The following is a 20,656-nucleotide window of genomic DNA, read 5'->3' as shown; positions in this document are numbered from 1 at the left end:
TGATTGGGTAACCTCCCTTGTAGACAGTGGGAATGCTGCGGACATAATATATCTGAACTTCAGCAAAGCTTTTGACAAAGTGTCCCATGATATTCTGCTTAGCAAGCTAGCTAAATGTGGGCTGGATGGAACACCTATCAGGTGGATCCACGGCTCCAGAATCGTACTCAAAGAGTGCTTATCAATAGTTCCTTCTCAAACTAGGCAGAACTAATGAGTGGGGTACCAAAGGGCTCGGTCCCCTGGGCCCAGTGCTCTTCAACATCTTTATTAATGACTTAGATGAGAAGGTACAGAGCTTGCTTATCAAATTTGCATATGATACAAAGTTGGGGGGCACAGCTAATACCATGGAAGACAGAAACAAAATTCAAAGGGACCTTGATAGGCTGCAGCATTGGGCTGAAAACAACAGAATGAAATTCAACAGGAATCAATGCAAAGTTCTACACATAGGAAAAAGAAACCAAATGCACAGTTATAAGATGGGGGATACTTGGCTCAGCAATATGATGTGAGAAGGATCTTAGAATTGTCATTGATCACAAGCTGAATATGAGCCAACAGTGTGATGTGGCTGCAAAAAAGGCAAATGCTATTTTAGGCTGCATTAACAGAAGTATAGTTTCCAAATCATGTGAAGTATTAGTTCTCCTGTATTCAGCACTGGTTAGGCCTCCTCATGAGTACTGTGTCCAGTTCTGATCTCCGCACTTCAAGAAGGATGCAGACAAACTGGAACAGGTTCAGAGGAGGGCAACAAGGATGATCAGGGGACTGGAAACCGAACCCTATGAGGAGAGACTGAAAGAACTGGGCATGTTTAACCTGGACCCTCAGTCTTCTTTTCTCCAGGTTAGGATAGGATTGCACTCTTCAAGTACATGAAAGGTTGCCACACAGAGGATTGCTGGGATTTCTTCTCGATAATGGAATAATGGGCTCAAGTTGCAAGATGCCAGATTTCGACTGAACTTCAGGAAAAACTTCCTAACTGTTGGAGCCATACGACAATGGAACCAATTACCTAGAGAGGCATTCAAGAGGCAGCTGACAGCCATCTGTCAGGAATGCTTTGATTTGGATTCCTGCCTTGAGCAGGGGGTTGGACTCGATGGCCTTATAGGCCCCTTCCAACTCTACTATTCTATGATTCTATGATAAGTAACTACAATTTTATGCAAGAAACAAAAAACACATTTTAACCTTTAACCAGTTAAATAATATCTTATTATGGAACTATGTTTTAAACAAGTAATAGTTTTATCTTCAGAGTAAATCTTCTGGTTCTATACTTATAGCCTAAACTGGGGTAGAGAATCTTTTTCAGCCCAAAGGCCGAATTCAGAACTGGTCCACCCAGTTTTGGGGCACTCTGAAATGTATTAGCTTATATATAAAAAAAATCAAATATTTATTTGCAGTCAGCTGACCACAAATACAGAACATAATATTAGATGTTATGAAATAAAAGAGTACATAATAACACAAACTACAACCAACAGCATACTAGATTGTAAAAACAACTCAATTAGTTTAATTACCATTAACAATCATACAAGGTCTGGTCAAAATGGCCAAGTTCAAGAATTTTGCCACTTGCTCACTAATTTCCTTATTATTTCCTTAGCTTATTAATTGTAATTGAACGTCAAGTGCTATCTAATTTAACATCAACAATTTTTGAGAAAAATATTTTTTTGGGGGGGAATGATAAGAGAAAGGGTCATTTCCACACTACAAACAGTTATGAGTGTTGCATAGCTTTAGCTCAGCTGTGGTATTAGTAAAATTTGTTGAATGACAAAAGTATGTATCACTCACAAAACATTCAAATATAAAATATTCAACCAATATGTTGGTTCAATCTGTAGATGTGTTTACTGTGAAGTAAGTCCTTTCTGTGGGACTTACCCCCAGTTGTACATTGGATTGCAACTCTGGCTGAAAAAGAGGGAAACATATTTTACCTGGGCAAAGCATTTTTTTTCTGGATGATGGTGGTAGAATCAGTAGGAGAAGAATGAATGACTCTTCATTCATCTGTGGACCTTGTTCTTTTACTATATCACATGCCAGTGTAAGAATGTCACGTCAGCATATTCACAAGGCTGTGGTTCTCAGGGTATTAGTAAGAAAAGAGACAGAATTTATATGAGATTAATTTCTAGTTTCATCTTTTGGATCAATTATCAGTTATAAAGGATTTGCATATTGCTCATATGAGATTAGGGTTGTCATCCTTAAATTTTGTAGCACAAGAGAAGTCATGCTGGAAGACCCAACTCTGGAACTATGTTGTGTGAGTAGTAGTACACAAGCTTTGTTACCATATGTTTTTCAAGACTTGAACAGGCAGCTAAGCTCATGTTGTTTGTCACCCTGGTTGGAAATTGGCTTTGGTTTTAGCACATCAGCATGTATTCTTTATGACTTTAGTACATTCAGCACATTTTTAAACAAACAAAAATGTTAATAAAATGAGGGCACAGCTGGTTGTACTAATTCAATCAAATCTATTCCCAAAAGCTATAATGAATAATATTATTTAAAATTGCTTGCATCTTAAGAAAAAGATATTTGGAAATCATGTACGTGTGATTTACATGTGATTTGCAGCCCAGTGTTCTCTGAAGAAAACTCCACAAAATTCAATGCCCCTCACTTCCAAGTATCTTTAGGATGGCTGCCCTAATGTCCTTTGGATTTTTACTGAAATAGTTATGCTTGTACTGCTTACAACAGGACTTCAAAGTACAGCGGTGACCTAATTGGCCACAGAGATACAAAGTAGGCTGCCATGCTTCAGGCTGTGCCCTTCAATACATGGAAGGTGACAGGCATAGTGATGTGTGTGTGTGTGTGTGTGGGCAGAGTTTAGCATGTTTGTCCCCATTCACCCTGCTCGTGTCTAGACTTTACACATTTAGATTTAGAACAATGCAAAATTTGGAATTCTAAATCATGTCCGGAACTCCACAAGCAGAAGAGGCTCACTACAGGCTTCTACACCCACACAGGGCTATGGCCACAGAAGATTTGACTAGAGCTTTGTAGAATATCGGATACCTGTCTTATAGCATCTAGCTATAAGACTATCTAGCCCAGTATTGCCTAGCAGTTCTCCAGGGTCAAAAGGCAGACATATTTCCCATCACTTGCTACCTGATGCTTTAATTGAAGATGAAACTGAGACCTTCTGCATTTGTTTGCTAAACTGAGTATGCAGGTCCTCATTAAGCTCTGGGTTAGGGTCAGGGATGGAAAGATCTGTTTATTTTGGTTCTCGTGATTTCTCATTTGCCAGTCTTAAATTTGGTTCTCCACATTTCTGCAGCAATTTGTGTGTGTGTGTGTTTTAAATCTTAATGAGAATTCTCCAGCATTTTACTGCAAATTTTATTTATTTATTTAGACCATTTATATACCACTTATATTTAAATAAAACTGTAAGCGGTGTACAACAAGTCAAAGCATCAACTGCAAAAAAATCAATAAAATACAATTAACTGAACAAAACATCCTGTTTAGTATCAACATAATATAAACATTGTATATAAAATTAAGTACAAGAAAGACAAGAAAAAACCATGTTTTACATAATAAACTAAACAAAATATTCCCTAGGTTTCAAGGAAAAAAACCCAGTTAAAACAAGCTTATTTTTAAACATACTAGATTAAACAAATCAACTCATTTCTTAATCACAGTATAATAAAAAGCACAACAATTAAAACAGCCAGCCCCCTTTATAATAGAATTTTGTCTGATTACAGTTGAAAAAAAGATATTGTTTAGTTTACTGAAACATACCCATACAAGATGAGCACATTCATATTTAAACATATCAACATTCTAAACCAACACACTCAAGCTTACTCACATCGCACTCTACAAGCAGCTGCATAATTCAGCCTCACATCCTAAAAACAACATACTCACATGTACATACCATGAAAATCACCATGACAACTACTCAAATCTACATACAGCCAAATAATGCACACACATAATCTAAGTACAACGTTCATACCAAACACTCTCACTTGTTTCTCACTCAAGGGGGCAGAAACTTTGCCCACCAGGATCTTACCTTGGCGGTATAGAAAGCACTTTTCCCAACATGGCAATGACACTTCCCTCGCCTCTAAACTGAGGAACAAAAATCATTCAAGTCCCCAATATTCACTCTAAAGAAGGGGAGGCTTTCAATCACAACAGCTCGTTGGTTTGCCTTCTCTCTCCAGCACTTGCAGCAATGATTTTTCTTGGGAGGCCGTGGATTCCAGACTCCAAGATGACTCCAAGTGCAATGCTAAGTGCACACTTAGCATTGCACTTTGTGCATTGCCGAGGTGTGTACTGAGGTGCTACCTCAGGCAACCCCTCCCCTTTATGTACCTGGAGCAGGAGAAGAGAATATGACAAAGTTGTGGGCAAATGGCAACAGCTGCAGCAGCACACAGAGTCCTTCCAAAAAAGTTTACTGAACATTTGTGTAGGCAGTTTTGACTAATGTAGACATTTTTGCAAGCCATTTGTCATCATATGATGCATTTTTGCATGTTATTTTAATGGATACATTCATTTTTGTGCACACTTTCCCCTAATATATGCATTTTTGTAAACATTGGTTGCTAAACTACATTGAAAAATTCAAATAAGTGCGAATTTTGAAGGAAGGCTGTGTTTCAGTTCTTATATTGTTTTGGAAATTGTGAATTTGATCAATTCGGCTTGAAATGTGAACTGAATTGAAATTCTTGCCCCTCTCTAGTGCAGTTGGGAAGCCTTTAGGGAGCTTTCTCCAGTTGAGGAGCTTCTCACATGATTTAGCATGCCAGGTTTGCAGGGTTCTAAATCACCCAGGAAGGCTCCATGAGTGGAAGGGGCTTCCTGCTTCAGACTCCACCCTCCAACTCTTGGAGGGTGACGAGAACAGCAAGACAGGATTGGAGATTAGTGTTTCCATTAGCTATGCTTGCATGTAGCCTTTGTATGTGAACAACATGCCTTAATAAACCCATGCCAACAATCTTTTATGCATTGTCAATATGGCTGGAATAAAGAGCAAGTTGAGAAATGAAATTAACTCACTCTTCTTCACTCCCACAAGATGTGGTGATGGCCTCCAAGTTGGAAGGCTTTAAAAGAGAATCACACCACTTCATGGAGGATAAGGATGTCAATGGCTACCAGCCACAGATCTATGTTCTATCCACAGTTGGAGGCAGTGTGCTTCTGAATACCCATTGCCCACAGTAATTTGTAGCAACAGAATGTGATATGACATCACTGAAGTCTGAGCTTCCTCGTCCTTGGGTGGAGCACATGTCTTGTTAGGAAAGTTAACTTCCTTGTTCTTCTTTTGTCTGTACCTTTCTCAATATGCCCATGTCATTTTTGCCAAAGTATTAACTAGGAAACAGCCCTCAGATCAAAGTACTTCAGGCAGTGCTGGAGCTTGGACTTTTGCGGAAAGAATTTATATTAACAAAAGGCCCTAGGTACTATCTTGGCCAGATCCACTTTCTGTTTGCTTGTGCAAGAAGTTACCTTAGCTTTCATGTCAATGGCTGTTCATTTCTGGGATTACAGTTTTCACAGATAATACTTCCCATTTACTTCTGCCTGGATTCGTGCTGGTTTCAACAGCTTGACACCTGAGTTCTTGCTGATATCACCTTGGTGAGAGCCTCAGCTCCTTCAGAGTAGTTTTAAGTAAAACTGGGTTATCTGCCTTCCCCGAGCAAATATTGTTTTCTCTCTAAAAGAGAGGTGAATTGTTCAAATTCTGATTGTTCAGACTGTTCAAATGTGCACACACAATACTTTTCATAATAATGACTAATATGTAATATATTGTATAATATTCTTTAAACAACTAATAAAATAAATCTCAGGTTAACTTTAAGAAAGTAACAAAACGAAACCTTAATTATTTGAGTGAAGTTACAAGTAACCACAAGTCCAGATGTTATGATGTTTAATGCTTATGAAAAGACTTGGTTTTTGATGCAACTTTTCCAATGCCAGTTAGTTACTTTACACTCATTGCTTTTCTTAGTGTCAGTTAGTTCAGACTTTCTTATACGTACTCATACCTGGAAAAATCATAATAGTAGGAAGTAAAGTACTATACTTTAGAACAGGAGTCACCAATGTGGTGCCTATGGGTACAATGGTGACCTTGAGGGTTCCCCTGGTGCCTGCAACCCCATTCACTCTGAGCAACCCCATTCAGTCTCCCTTGGTCATGTGGTGGTGAGAGTGGTTTCATTTTTCTCTCTTGAGAAGGACATCAAGGTGAAGAAGGAAATGGAAAGAGTGATACTTTTTCCTACTTTCAGCTCTATATGCATTTCCAGGGTCAGATTAATTCTACTGGATCTGAAGTTTGCCCAGTTCCCTTGGAGAAGTGCAGTGTGTATGCACACACTCTTATTTTTGTCTCTTTGGGAATGGGTTTGTACTGATCTGAGGGGAGAAGGGACCACAGGGGATGGTGCTCACAGCACTTACCCAAACATCCCAAAGTGCCTGTGAGCCTACACAATGGATGACCCCCTCTATATATACCAACAGTTTTCCCAAACCATGCCCCTCCATTCATCTCTGCCACATCTCAGTCTGTTCCAGTGTGTTCAATTCCTTTCTTGTCTTACCCCACTCTCTTGCATAATTAATGCAAGTTAATTCCTTAAATCCAGAATTACCTGCTTGAACTGGAAACTTCCTTGTTTGTTTCTGTACTTAGAAAAGGTGAGGCACCTCATCCCAGTTTTGGGAACCACCAGCACTGAGAACATGTAAAAGAGGATATCTTGCTATTACCTCCTGTCCCCTATTTTGGGGCTTTGGAAGTGCTCACATGTTACCTGAGTGCTGTCATTCTGCCACCTCCCTAGTTACACCTATGCTACTACAGTCATGTATAAAGCTTCCATGCACATGATTATAATGAATTACATAGTTATGTACCATGCCCCTCATGCCCCTGAATGCATAGAACTAACTACACAGAGGGTGATAATCATGCTGCTCAGGTGATATCTCAACGAGGCCTAAATTCCATTTGTCAATGAGTCAATAAGGGACAGCCTAATTCTCGGAAGAAGCCATAAGTACAGTTTTCTTAATAATTTTTTTCTAGAATGTACAGCAATTCCAGATGGTTTCTTAGACCAGTCAATGCATGGCTTATTACACAAAGCCCTGATGACATTTTTTTGAGGCATCGTTTCTGTTACACAAAGGGCTATATTCCATGCAGTTTTCTACTGTACATTTGCAGCTGGTTAAAAAAAAAGTTATTTCTCTCTCGTAGTTAGCATATCCAGCAGTTGAGGTTAGAGAATCTCCAGGAATATTTGGTGGTGTCTTGAGAAAACAAGATTTGAAGTGCCTGATTTCCTCTGTTGCCCTCTAACACATTCCTGTGTAGTGTAGACACTGTGATGCTGCTAGTATCGCTACCTTTAAAAAAGAAACAAATCATGTTGGGTGCTGGGCACACTTCTGCTATGTTACTAAGTGGTTCTCTAAGTGGTTCTCTGGTTACTAATACTCCTCTGGTTCTAGATTAGGAGTGGGGAACCTTTTTCTGCCAAGGGCTGCATCCCCTTGTGTGGAACCTTCTAGGTTCATATGCCATATGCCAGTAGTGGGCGTGGGCAGAGGCATAAGTGGGCAGAACAGTGACTTTTAACTTTTGTACAGTAGGCTACATTCCAGCCATTCCAAAGTCAGAGGTTTCTATACACATGTGCCAATATCTCCCATCTGGGCTAGCAAGAGGCACTTTCACAGTTCAGTGTTACATTCTACCCATGGAAGCAGGGCACAGAGCAGGGCTGGTATAAACGCTTTGGCCTCAGAAGGAGCATAGCGTAGGAAGAATTCTGAGGATAGGATAGGTAGGCCAGGAGGGCCATATTTGTCTCAAGACCTGTGATTCTTCACCCCTGTTATAAGTTGTTGATGAGTACTGAGGGGAAAAACAGCAAAATTTCCTAATCCCACCCTCCCATCTTTAGCCTGATATTTCAGCTTTATGTAATATATACCATATGGAGTATTTTGCTTCTTGTCGTCATAAAATGCCAGAAATCACCAGAGGCAAACCTCCGGTATTCATGGTAGAAAAGACGGCCAGGCAGCAAGGCCACTTCGCCAGCAGCGCATCTCTCTCTCCCTCCCCCACAACATGGGTGTTCTACTAATCAAAACCTATTTGATTCATCTGATTCATCGTCCAAGGCTTTGACGAATTAGCCCTTTTCTGGCTTGAGGAAATTTGTTCAAGAAGTCATCAGTCAATTTGTTACTAGTGGAATTTTCCAAGAAGCTGTCTTCATATACGGAAATGAGGTGAAAGCTCACAAAAATATAGCCTCAGTGCATGATAAAACAATTCTTCTTTGGTTTAAAGTAGTCATATGATGATACATCTGTTAAATATCATGAAGATGGAGAGTATGGTTATTTCCAAGCTAATTTTCCATAAAAGCTGATTCATTTGTTTTTAGAGATGGCCTTCCTGTAAATAAAAGACGCTTTATAGATTTTGTTGTTGTTGCCTAAAACTACAAGGATTGAAAACTGTTTCTACGTATCTGCTGCTAGATATCAGACAAGAGGCTCTCTTTCTTAGGCTAATCCTAAGAAAGTTGGGGGAAAGAGTCAGTGGCAGAGGAACCACCAATCCATAAGCCCTACTGAGCTTGTTCCAGTCAGGACAGAATACGTTTTGGTGGGATTTTTTTCCTCTCCCCACCATCAACCTTTTTAAATTTTCTCCTCTTCCATTGGTTTAAATGGGAGGGAAAATATGCCAACTCCAGGGCTGTGTTGGAGGTATTTAAAGGAGGATTAGATCAATTCATGGAGGATAAGGCTATCAATGGCTACTAGCCACATTGGCCATGTTCTTTCTCCATGGTTAGAGGCAGTATAATTCCGAATACCAGTTGCTGGAAACAGCAGGAGAGCAGAGTGCTCTTGCACTCAGGTCCTGCTTGCACGCGTCCCACGGGCATCTAGTTGGCCACCATGAGAACAGGATGTTGGTTTATATGGGCCACTGGCCTGATCCAACAGACTCGTCTTATGTTTGTCTCTCTTGTTGGTGGAGGAATTAGGGAATAGGAGGGCTTTGGATTCAAAGCCTCCCCCGTGATCTGCCACTGAAACAGCCCTTTTCAGATTCTATTGCTGCCAGACACTGGCAGAGTGATGGTAGCAAAGCTTCTTGCTGCCACAAGAAGAAGGTCTCAGGTGGTGGACCTCCTCCTCTGACTGCAGTCCTAACCCTCTCTCCATGGAGAGGGAGATCCACATGATCCAGCAGCTCCTCAACCATTCCTGGGAGCACAGGAGAGTTTCCTAAGGGTTGATGATATGGACATCATAGTGTCTGTTCCAAAATATGGAATCTCTGGGGGCTCCTCCAGATCATCTATGTATTGAGCATTCAGCTTGATTTGCTTGCAGAAAGCTTATGTGGAGGTGAAATTTCTTCCAGTTTGTTTGTGCGGATTATACCACAATGAGTATTCATCCTGATTGGCTTGCAGGATGTTTATTCCACACTTTTCAATGCATTCCCTGTCACTTTCTTAACCACAACCACTTTCTTTTTCAAAGTGGATTTGTTATGTTAGGGCAACAGAACACTTTAATTGCACAAACCTAAATTTCCCAGTATGTGCTTGAATCCCTCCTATAAAATACTGACAGTCTGGAGGCACCCTAGCCTAATTTTAAAAAACTTCATTAAAATAATTTATCAGTCGCCTTTGCAGCACGTAAGCAGTCATGCACTGTGTTAAAACAGGTAAAATAAAACAAACTCTTTCTAGAAAACAAAAAAGTACCGATAAGAACAAGCAAAACCAGCTAGCTGAACTAGCAGCCATCGGGAAGGAAGGAATCTTGAATCTCCTTCAGAAGACCTGTAGAGAGGAGACTTGCAGAATTCAGAGGTGGGGAACGTTCATTAAATAGCTTAGGGACAATTGATGTAAAGGCCTGCTTCTCACTGTGAGACTCCTCCTTTCACATAGAGTTGGAACTTGGATGAGGGCACCGATAAAAGATCAGTACTGGTGTGGACAATAAGATAACAAAGGCACCTGCTCAGATAGAGGCAAATTTGATCCCAAATAAATAAAATCAAAAAGCTAATTTGAAGGTTTTGATTATACTTTCATAAAGGCTGGGCCAACATCTGGCCCAGCTGAATTTAAGAGGTTTTAAGAGAGTAGGAGTAGGAATTCCACCCAATTCGGATTTGGTACTGAATTTTCTGTTAATTCAATTATTTTGCTATAGTTGCGGATCAGATTTTATGTAGTGATTTTCCACAGCTATTTTCAGAAATTGATTTTTTTTTAATTTGCATCTAAAATATTGATATTATTGATATGCCTTCAATTTGTCCATATTTCCTTTAATTTCCTTTTTTTTCTGAGAGGAAAAAAGCCGGATAGGTAAAAACAGTGGCTAGTGGACAAAGAACTCACATCGATACCAGCCTGTTAGATCAACAGATTGCTTTCGAACTGACACTGGCCAACAGATCCCATCCCTATTGCTTACTTTTTATGAGATGGTGAGCATTCATCTTTCTTTTCTTTTCCTTTATTTAACAAACTTTATAAAATGCTTGATTGTAAATAAAATTTCTAAGTGGTTCACACAAAATAAAGCAAACATTAAAATGGTCAATAAAAGAAAAAGTTAAAAGCAGGTATTTTTAAAAGTTCAAAGTATAATTAAAATAAAGCTTTTCTTTTTAATGTAAAAGATTAAAGTGGGCAGCTGCAGAACAGTGCACCAAGCTGGCTAACTGGAGTGGTAGGCTTTCATTTGCTTTTACTTTTTACATATTTTAAAAAAGCATAAACAAAGGAGAACCCTCAACACTTTGTCAAATGCAAGTAACTCTCCCTGCCCCTCGGCAAGTCAAATGGCTTTGGTCTTCCAGAAATCCCTACCATCACTCCCCTTTGCTAGGGAAAGTATGGTCACACAAAGGTGAAGGAGAGCACTAATATTAGTTTCTTCATAAAAATAAAACAAGTGAAATCCAAAGGAAGACAGTCACAACAGGCTGGTAGTTATAGGCCACAGCTTTCTGTTTGGGTTTATTCTTTATTGATAAGTGAATAGGCATGCAGTGGACTGCCAAGTATACAGCAAATGTAATTGTTAATAGTAGAAATTTGTCCTGCTTCTCAGGCCAGCAGCTCAGGCTGAGACTGTTGTCCCCAGCCCCACCATGCAAAAATTGGTGTGTGTGCATGTAAAGAGATCTCAAAGCAGAATTATCCTCAAGGAAATGCAATGGCTACCACCCCCACGCTGTACCATTTAGGCTGCAATCTGTTGTGTTCAGAGGCCTGGGACTCTGAGAAATAAACCTGGAGACTCAGGCTATGCTTATTAGATGAACAGGTTTATTTTAGAGTTCCCTCTTTGTTACACACATACACACAGACTGGTGTTCTTTCTTCCAGAATACTCTTTTCTCTTTCTGCCTACTCTAAATCCGTGGATATAGTCTATGCCAGTGGTTCTCAACCTTTTTTGCTCCATTCCCCCCTTTCACCATTATTCAGAATATAATTCCCCCCTTCCCAAGATAGTCTCTCATAGCGTGTTGACGTTTCGCAAGTGACGGTGGGATTTCGAGTCCAACAACATTTGAGGGCACCTGGTTGGAGAAGGCTGCACCATAACATACACTGCCATCATATTTAACAAAGTTGAAGAGTTGAGGAAAGGCAAATTGAAGGACACAGAGCAACATGACACAACGTACATATGCAAGTTATGTCACCCCAGGACAAATTTGTTCCCAGCCCTGAAGCAAAATTACTGTGGCAAGCCAAGGCTCATGAGGCCACTTTTAAATGTGGGAGTGGTAGGAGCCTAGAAACTGATGCAGAGGAGGTGGAGAGGGAAGGCATAGAAGGCAGGGAAAAAAATTACATGTCCACTAAGCAACTGGTGGACAAAGAGAAGATTTCCCAGCTGGCCATTTGCGTGTCAGTGTGAGACTCAAATCTTGTGCCAAAACCTGATTAGTTTCCCTCCCAGCCCTCCTGAAGGGCTTGAATCTTTCAAAACCAGCCCTCCCACTTCACAGGCTAATGCAGTGGCAGTGGGGAGCACCTTTGGGGCCAAAAAGGCATTTGAATTTCCTTTAATGACTCTTCCTCCTTATGGGTCCAGTCATTAGTCTCCTACTTTTTAGCATACCACACTATACCATTGTCCTTTTCAATAATATTTTTTAACGCTCCTGGTTTCCACCTGGCTTTTGAAAATGGATGTGAATCACATAAGCTGGTCAAACTTGATTTGTACATTTGTATGGTATGAAGCCATACTTTCAGAGGCTGCCTTAAAACGGGTGTTAGGTTTAGCATTTTGGCTATATGTGAGGCACTAGATGCCATAAAGCATTACAGAAATCTTGCATCTAATAAAGAATGAACTTCTGGTTCACAAGCTAAGTGCACACACCTCACAAAAAGACTTGAGTTCTTGGCTGCTGTCTCTTGGGGAAGATCACTTTAAACCAGATGAGTGGATCTTTACCAGAATCAGAGAAATGAAACAGTTGTGTATATCAATTAGTATGTTGCACACAAATGTTTTAAAGTAGACTGGCTTATTGAAGTTTAACCCTTATAAGTATATGCATGAAAGAGAAGGAAGAAAACAAAACAGTTATTTATATTGTTGTGAGATTTGCACGCAAGAAGGTTGATGAAACCAGAAGGACTGCTGAAATGTCCTTAATAGCTGGTGGCAAACCTGGCAGGTGCATCATCTGTTAGGGAGATTTCAGGCTGAATGCTTTCAATTGCTGGATCTTCCTCCAGTCTTCTTAATGAGACAGAAAGGCATACCTTTCTCCTTTCTTGCTAAGGATGATATAATCTAGGTCTGAGTGTGAAAAGAATATGTTTTCAGTTGGGGTAAGTGGAGACTGGTTACTCCAATGTCAGTGGGGCAATGAATGTTCCAGGTTTTAATCTGAACTTTCAAGGGTTGTCCAGGGTGATGAACATATTTTGGGAATAGGTTTCAGAACCTTAGAAGCTCCTGGGAAGTTTGGACTAAAACCTGGAGCAGATTCACTGCCCCACTGACATCAGAACCATTGGTCTTCACTGGTTGGGGTATAAGACAAACTAAGAGCAGAAGTAGCTCAGCAGATGAGCGGAGCCACTATGATAGCTTCTTGGCAGGTGGGTTGCTGTTGCTTACTGGGAGGGTGAGGGGCAAGGCAGCAGGGAGCTTGGCATGGTGCAAACACACTGGTGGAGTCAACCCAGTGCTCCTGTCAGAGCATTTGGTCCTAGAAAGAATCATGAACACCTGAACAGCATGGAAGCCAAGGTGCAACAGCATAAGATGCATTTTGAAGCAAAGGTCTAGGCCAGGCATCAGGAAAGCCTCCATGTGAGAGTTCCACTCAGTAACAAAGAGTACAATTTCATTATAGTGAGCTCCTTTGAAAGACTGGCTATGCCAGCCCAATGAGCCAGTGGTTGAAGGCCAATGCAGTCATCAATATATCTTGATAATGTGACTTCTGTTGTTTGAATATCTTCATTTGGAATACACAATACTTAACTTCTATTAGTAAAATGAGATCAGTTTTGACTATCAGTTAAGATGAATGCAAGAGGGAACAGGATCACAATGGCAGCTCTCACACATAACCTACATGTGCTCATTTGAAGGATGAAATAGTGCTTATATGCATATAGGGGTGTCTGATGAGAAACTCGGAAAAAGAAGGGTTCCCAAATATGGAAAAAGCTTATGCACCTAGAGTTGTAAGCGTGTGGATTCTGTTCTGATTCTCAGATGAATGCATGTAAGTTAGGACGGGTCTTGCCACTATGTCTCACTACCTTCCTGTTCTGTCACAGGGTGACTGCCAATTCATTGGTTAGAAGCAGTTGTTCATTAATCCAGGTTAGTCAAGTAAGAGCACCAAAAGATAAACACCCATAGCATTTATTGAATATACACATATACACAATAGAATATACACATATAAGCAAGCATAACATATCTCACATTTCTTGGCAGCAGTGTTTGGGAGATTCCCTTGGGGACAACTGGTTTCCATTCTATCATTCACAGTCTAGATGGATTTTTAGCTGTGCCGGGTGATATTTCTTCCTTCCTCTCAGGCCTCCACCACTGACTTCTCCCTCCGTATATGTCTGCTGTTCCCCCACTCCCATCTGAGAGAGTGCCTTAATATAGTCTCATGATCTCTCCTCTATAGTAAACTGAGTCATGGATCATGAATCTAGAGATGTTTTCCTCTCAGCTAGCCTTGTGCCTATGACCTAATAGGAATACGATGCTGCCCTGCTTAGCAGCTTAATTCCATCCCATATTCAGAGTGGATGAACTTCAGTTATAATCCTTATTCAAGATCCCACAGACCCTAAATATGGCATTTAAGAGGTAATTTGTGGTGTCACCTACAAGTTCTTGTCTATACAATAATCTTGTGAAAATCTTACAATACGCTTCCTCACAATTGTTCATTCAGCCTGAACCTGTGCCCTCCAGATGTTGTTGGACTCTAACTCACATCAACCACAGCCAGTATGGCCAAGAGATAATGGGAGTAGCCCAACAACATCTTGAGGGTCATAGGTTCTGCATTTCTAACTTAAACAATTGCCTGGAAAAGACTATTCTTGGCCCCAGTAGTCTTGAATTATCAATATTCACTTCAATGGTTGGTTCAATAGCCGACAGTTCATATTTTATGCAGAATTTGAGGTATGCATGTTGGTTCCGCACATAGATCCAAACTGCAGTTCTGTAATTGTTGTTCATGGAATTTGAAACTGTGTATGCAGGAATCTACATAGTTAGGCCCTGTGTGGATATTGTCCCATGTAATTACATGGAGCATGCTGAGAGGGTGGAGTCAGCAGGAGGAACCATGATCTTCTCTCCACATGTAGACTGAATATCTGCAGTGTGCTTTCCTACAGATTACTCGGTTGGCTTCACCAATGGCTCACCTGATTGGACAATTGCAGGGGATAAAATTTTTATGTATTTGGCTCAGTCACTTTCCTGAGTCTTCAGGGCTCTTTTTTTTTTGACTTCCCAGTCCCTATTCCTATCTTGCTTCCCTCCATCTTTCTGCCACACCTTAGAGTTCTTTCTTCTTCTAACAGTCTCTCAGATTATCTCCTTGATTTCAGTTCTGGTCCTTGTTTGCCCTGTTTGCTATTATGAGATTTTCCTGTTTCTGAGCCATCAATGGGCTTTCCATTGGTTAGGCTCTTTTTTCATCTTGCTGCTTCTGCAGCTCTCCAAACACTCCTAGTCTGCAGACAGTGAATGTCCACTGCTTATCTTATGAAACCATATTGCAAGAGCTTAGACTTGATAGGAGACTACATTTTAAATGATTCAGTCTATAAGTATATATTTTCAGAATGAATATAGAGATAGATATAAGCTTCTTTCAGTCATTTTTTCTCATGAGATTCGAGATGTTCTCTATCATCCTGTCACTGTATCTTTGATTGATGTGCCTCCCCATGGAGCAGGAAGCCTGCTGTATATATGTAGTCTCCCCTTGTGATTTAGAAACCTGATCGTGCAGGGTTCTGAATTATATGGGGAACTAGCATGTGTGTAGCAGGCACCCTGTTTTAGATCTTTCCCCAACAAATGGATGGGAGTGGGACACAGGGCCAGCATGGACCCACCAGTGGGACCTTGATCTTCCTTTTCACACAATTGTAAGCTCCAAAAGGGCTACAGATAAAGAGAGAGAGAGAGAGCTCCATATCTATGGCTACATCATAAACTACAGGAAAGAGAATTATTTTGGATCCACACCTTAGATACAACAATGCCTAGGGACTTGAATGGACTATGTTACTGTAAAGTTTCCTTCTTCAGGGTAGTGATTACAATGGATCATTGGCAAATGTTTATTCTGAGCATCTAGTGGAGATGTTTCTAAATTGTGCAGGTTGGTTAACAATATTTTTGAAGAGTTTCTATGGGGGAGGGTGTATAAAGTAGAAGAAAGTAAGTTATACCAGGATCCAGGTAAAAGATATCTCTTTAAGAGTGACTAAGTAAAATTTCAAAAGAACTCTGCCACTTATATAACTCCAGAAGCCAGAGTGAGTAAGAAATCTTGGCTGATATATAAGAAATTTGACTTAACCTGAGAGGCTCATATTACAAAGGGTGAGTGATATAACATAAAGTATTCACAGAAGAAAAATGAAGATTCCTCTATGGGGTATTCTAACTGTATTTTTCTATAACTTACTCTAAATTTAAAACATCTGTTGACCAGTTCTAGACCAACAGTCTGACCAGGGTACATGCAGTACTTACATGTTATATTGTATAAGTGAATGGTTTTTTATGCAGATGTAGAGGAATTATACACATGTGTTTTGTGTATTTTATATATATGAAGATGCCAACTTCACAAGGGAGTCCTGTTAGTGTGTGTTCTTTTGCAAAGTCCTCACAACAGGACTCCCTTGTGAAGTTGGCATCTTCATATATATAAAATAGTGAGAAATCATGTTTGTTATGCAAGCTTTCCCTCTCTCTATATGTTTGTATTGATGACATTTTAATTGTATATTTTGGTTGTTTTAAATTATGTTAAATTGTGTTAAATTTATATTAAAAATATATTAATCATTTCAATAACTTAAGCTAGTATATTACTTAGCCCAATTCTGAAATTCAGCTTTGTTAAGGTTGGGTTCTCATGTTTTGAAGTTTTAGGCTGCAGGTGCACATACACCAGCAGAAGTCTTCCCTGATGCAGGCTGCTCAAGAAATTTAACCAGCGTCTCTTCCCACTGCTGAAATTAGATAATGCCAATTAGGTTGCAGTGTGTAGCCAATAGGAGAGGTTACAGTGTGTGCTCGGTTGCAGCATGTATATTATGCTCATAACAGTTTATCTGGTTTGCAAATGTGCCCTCAGCCCCTAAAAGGCTGGCAATTCCTGCTGTGGAGGACATGTCTTTAATTTTGAAGCCAATGAGCTGGACGGTGCCTACATATGTTGTTATAAAACTGTGAAATCTCTATTAACAGCCATATTCTGGCCCATATACATCCAACCTATGTAAAAAAAAATCTGTACATCTGGAGGTTTGGACTTTTCCAGTAATTTCATTGTGTCTCAGACTATTTGATGAATAGTCTTGTATTATAATAATCTAACTATCATCCGGTGCAGCCAAATAAAACAAGAAAATATTTATTTCTAAGGAAACATTTTCCTGTAAATATACACTCCATTTTTAAAGCAACCTAAACCTGATACGATTCTTGCAAGTTTCCTCTGAATACTGTATTATCCCCCTTCTAGGAAGTGATTCATAAGCCAAGGTGAATTGTAAGTCAGGTTCTGCAGAAACTGCAGATACCTTGCAGGGATTAATCCGAGGAAAGTAGATTCTCTAGTAGAAATATAAAATTAAAATAATATGACTATTCATTTATGCCTTGAAAGCAAAGGGCATAATGGTATTGTACAAGTCCTATAAAAATACCATATGGGAATAGTGCTTTGCAGAAATATAGTTCTTTTTGTAACATGAAGAGGAAAGAGTGCAAATGGTTAATCACATTATCATTCTCAAAGCGCTCTTGCATAAAAAGGGCTGTTAAGATTTTAGAAAACACTTTAAGAAGCCGCCCAAGAAATTTAACCAATGTCCTTATTAGTTCCATGTGTAACCATGAAGGAATCATTAATAAAATTGCAATCAGTTGATTTTATATGAGACTGTGAAATGTATGAGGTTTCTAGTTATTTTTTTGAAAGAATCTTTATATGATTAAATCTTGATTGCTTAATAAGCCACTAATTTTTCAGCTAACAAATGTAAGCAAGAACTATCTGAAAGAAAAACAGAGTTACAATGTTTTGGGATGGGAATCAGATACTAGTGAAGTTTCATAGCTTTGAAGCTTGTATTTAGCAAATTAGACTCCTAACCCGGGCTGTGTGGCTTTTAAATTTCAGTCATACCAAACAGTTTGATTTGATTTCAGAACTCAAGTATATTTCTACGTGAAAAACCAAAGCCATTTTAAAAGCTAAAAAAATTGTATATAGTAAAACCTAACATGCTTATGAAAGGTAGACAGTTATTATATGTCCAGGCCTGCCATGCAATGTATTGATTAATGAAATCTATGCATAGTCATTTTTGTACTTTCCCAAATCATTTAACAAAGTGGTTTTCTACAGACAGGATTTTTTTTTAAAGGAATGATTCAAACGTTTAGGCAGGACATATGGTATAGTTCTCATGCTGTCAGGCAAGAGATATGGTACAGTCCTACCAGTGGAGGCTGGTCCATTAGGGTCAGTGGGGCAGTGGCCCACTAATCTCAGTTTGCCCTCAGCCAGCCCCTTCCTGTCTTCCTTCTTACTTACATCCAGTCCAGAAATGGAACTGCCTGTCAGTTCCTTTCTTTGTCTCAGTGTTGTCCTTGTAGAACTTAGTAAGGAGGAGAATGGAGACAAAAGTAGAATTAGTTGGCTCCGCCTCTCATTGGCTCTGGCTCCACCTATTGTTGGTCTTCCTGATTTCCAATATGAACCAGCTGCCACTGAGCCCTACATCACAACAAAAACAAAGGTGAAAGTCCCCAGTTATGCAAAAGAAAATCGACAAGGTCGAAGAAACCCCAAACCCAATGAAAATTATATAAAAATGACTTATGAGTGGACATCCAAGACTATATGTGAAATACACACACACACGATGTCACCACACACACGAGTGATGGTCACTGTATGTGACACTACAACAATATAACCAAATTCCTCAGATAGTTGATCTCTAAATTCCTCACTTCCTCAAAATCCTGAATTGCATTCCATTTCATACTTTATCAAGAACACAAAGGGAGAATATAATGGATGATGGCTGTAGATCCCCTTATAGCTTCTTGTTAAACTGAAAGGCTGTAATGTAAAAGAATAGTTTGGTTATCATAAATCTTTCTGCTATAGCATAACATGTTTATAGCTATTTTTATGACATACAAATACACATCCATAACCAAATGATGAAATTTCCAAATATAATAAAGGAGTAACTCTGTGTTATTGCTCAAATGCTGCTGCTGCTGCTGCTCACAAAACATAATATGACTGGAGGTCTTATACAGGGTAATGGAAAGCACCTTTTAATTCCTATACCACCAATAGTTGTCATTGTAAAAAATGGCTATTACACTTAAGTAGGACAATTGCATATGAGTAAAACTATTTTAAAGGAAACTTATATTTACACCAACTATTCTTTAAGAGTCAGGAACATAGGGTTGAATTCAATCTAGCGCTAAGGCAATTGTTCCATCAACACAAGGATTTCTCCTTGCACAGCAGAACAATCTTCCCCTCTCCTCTTCCTCGTGACCCCTTAAATAATATTCTGGGGGTTCCCTCAACCTGCAGAACAGATTTGGCAATGGCAGAGGACATGCATGGGGGAAGGAGAGGGGGGAGCCCCATTGTGCTAATGCTAACTCTAATGCAGGGATGAGACTGTGCTGGGACCATCAAGGGGCAAGCATTTCCACCTGCCTTGCCCCACCCCTCTGCCTGGGCCTTATCAGGAGGAGCTGCAGGCTGAGTTGTGCTGCTGCAGAGATGAGACTGTGCTGGGACCATCAAGGGACAAGCATTTCCACCTGCCTTGCCCCACCCCTCTGCCTGGGCCTTATCAGGAGGAGCTGCAGGCTGAGTCATGCTGCTGCAGGGATGAGACTGTGCTGGGACCATCAAGGGGCAAGCATCTCCACCTGCCTGTTTTTTTAGCTTTTCCATTACTGTTAGTTTTTATTGTTAGTCTCTTAATGTTTTGATGTTTGCATGTTCTGCTTTGTACATCGCTTAGAGTGGCTGACAATTCAGCCAGATAAGCGACTAATAAGTCAAATAAATAAAATAAAATAGTGCTAGCACAAAAAAATAGCCGAATATCACTCATAAAAATATTTACATAAATAAGTCTCTTGTTCCATTAGCACAAGGATTTATGCTTGTGCAATAGAATTTCTGCCCCCCCCTCCACCCACGCTTCCCTTAAATCTGTTCTGTGGGTTTTCCCAATCCTCTGTACCAGATGTAGGGAGGGCGCATGGTGCACACGGTGGGAGAAGAGAGGAGAAAGTTCCATTGCACAAGTGTAAGTCCTTGCAGTAAAGGAACAAGTGCACTGGATTCCACCCATACCTTTTAAAAAAATGTTTTGGCATCTGTGAAATATTATCTGAGCCTCCAGAAGGTCTGCTCTTACCTTAGTAGATCATGGGGGGTCATGAAAATAGTACTCTGCCTTCTATTGAGTCAGACCTTTGGTCTATCTAGCTTAGTACTGTTGACATTGTTTGGCAGTGGCTGTTCAGAAGATTGAACCTGAGACTTCTGCATGGAAAGCATGTGCTATCACTGAGCTGTAGCCCTTCATTCACAATTGTGCCTTGATATGCTAGGCCTAGCGTAGGTGGCTCTGTACTTCCCATCTTATAGGAAATAGTAATGGAAACTGTTTTATTTAAAATAAAATAAAATAAAATGCATTCT

At 39.9% G+C, this 20,656-nt stretch overlaps 1 long non-coding RNA gene across 3 annotated transcripts in view; it reads left to right on the top strand.

The window, feature by feature from the left end:
- The window catches only part of LOC133384996 (uncharacterized), a 97,232-nt gene that overhangs the window by 29,727 nt on the left and 46,849 nt on the right, over positions 1–20,656 (top strand). Inside the window, exon 1 of one of the 3 annotated variants that reach the window (XR_009762749.1) lies at positions 16,170–16,266. The exons of 1 other annotated variant lie outside the window; for it this stretch is intronic. This is a non-coding gene — a long non-coding RNA (uncharacterized LOC133384996). Of the gene's footprint in view, positions 1–16,169; positions 16,267–20,656 lie in introns of those variants that run through there. One more of the 3 variants, XR_009762750.1, reaches the window with a different exon arrangement.

The sequence above is a fragment of the Rhineura floridana genome, chromosome 5, assembly GCF_030035675.1.
Source record: "Rhineura floridana isolate rRhiFlo1 chromosome 5, rRhiFlo1.hap2, whole genome shotgun sequence".
In the NCBI taxonomy this organism is placed as follows: Eukaryota; Metazoa; Chordata; class Lepidosauria; order Squamata; family Rhineuridae; genus Rhineura; species Rhineura floridana.
Note: the sequence above shows the minus strand (reverse complement) of the source record. Positions and strands in the feature narration are given on the sequence as shown.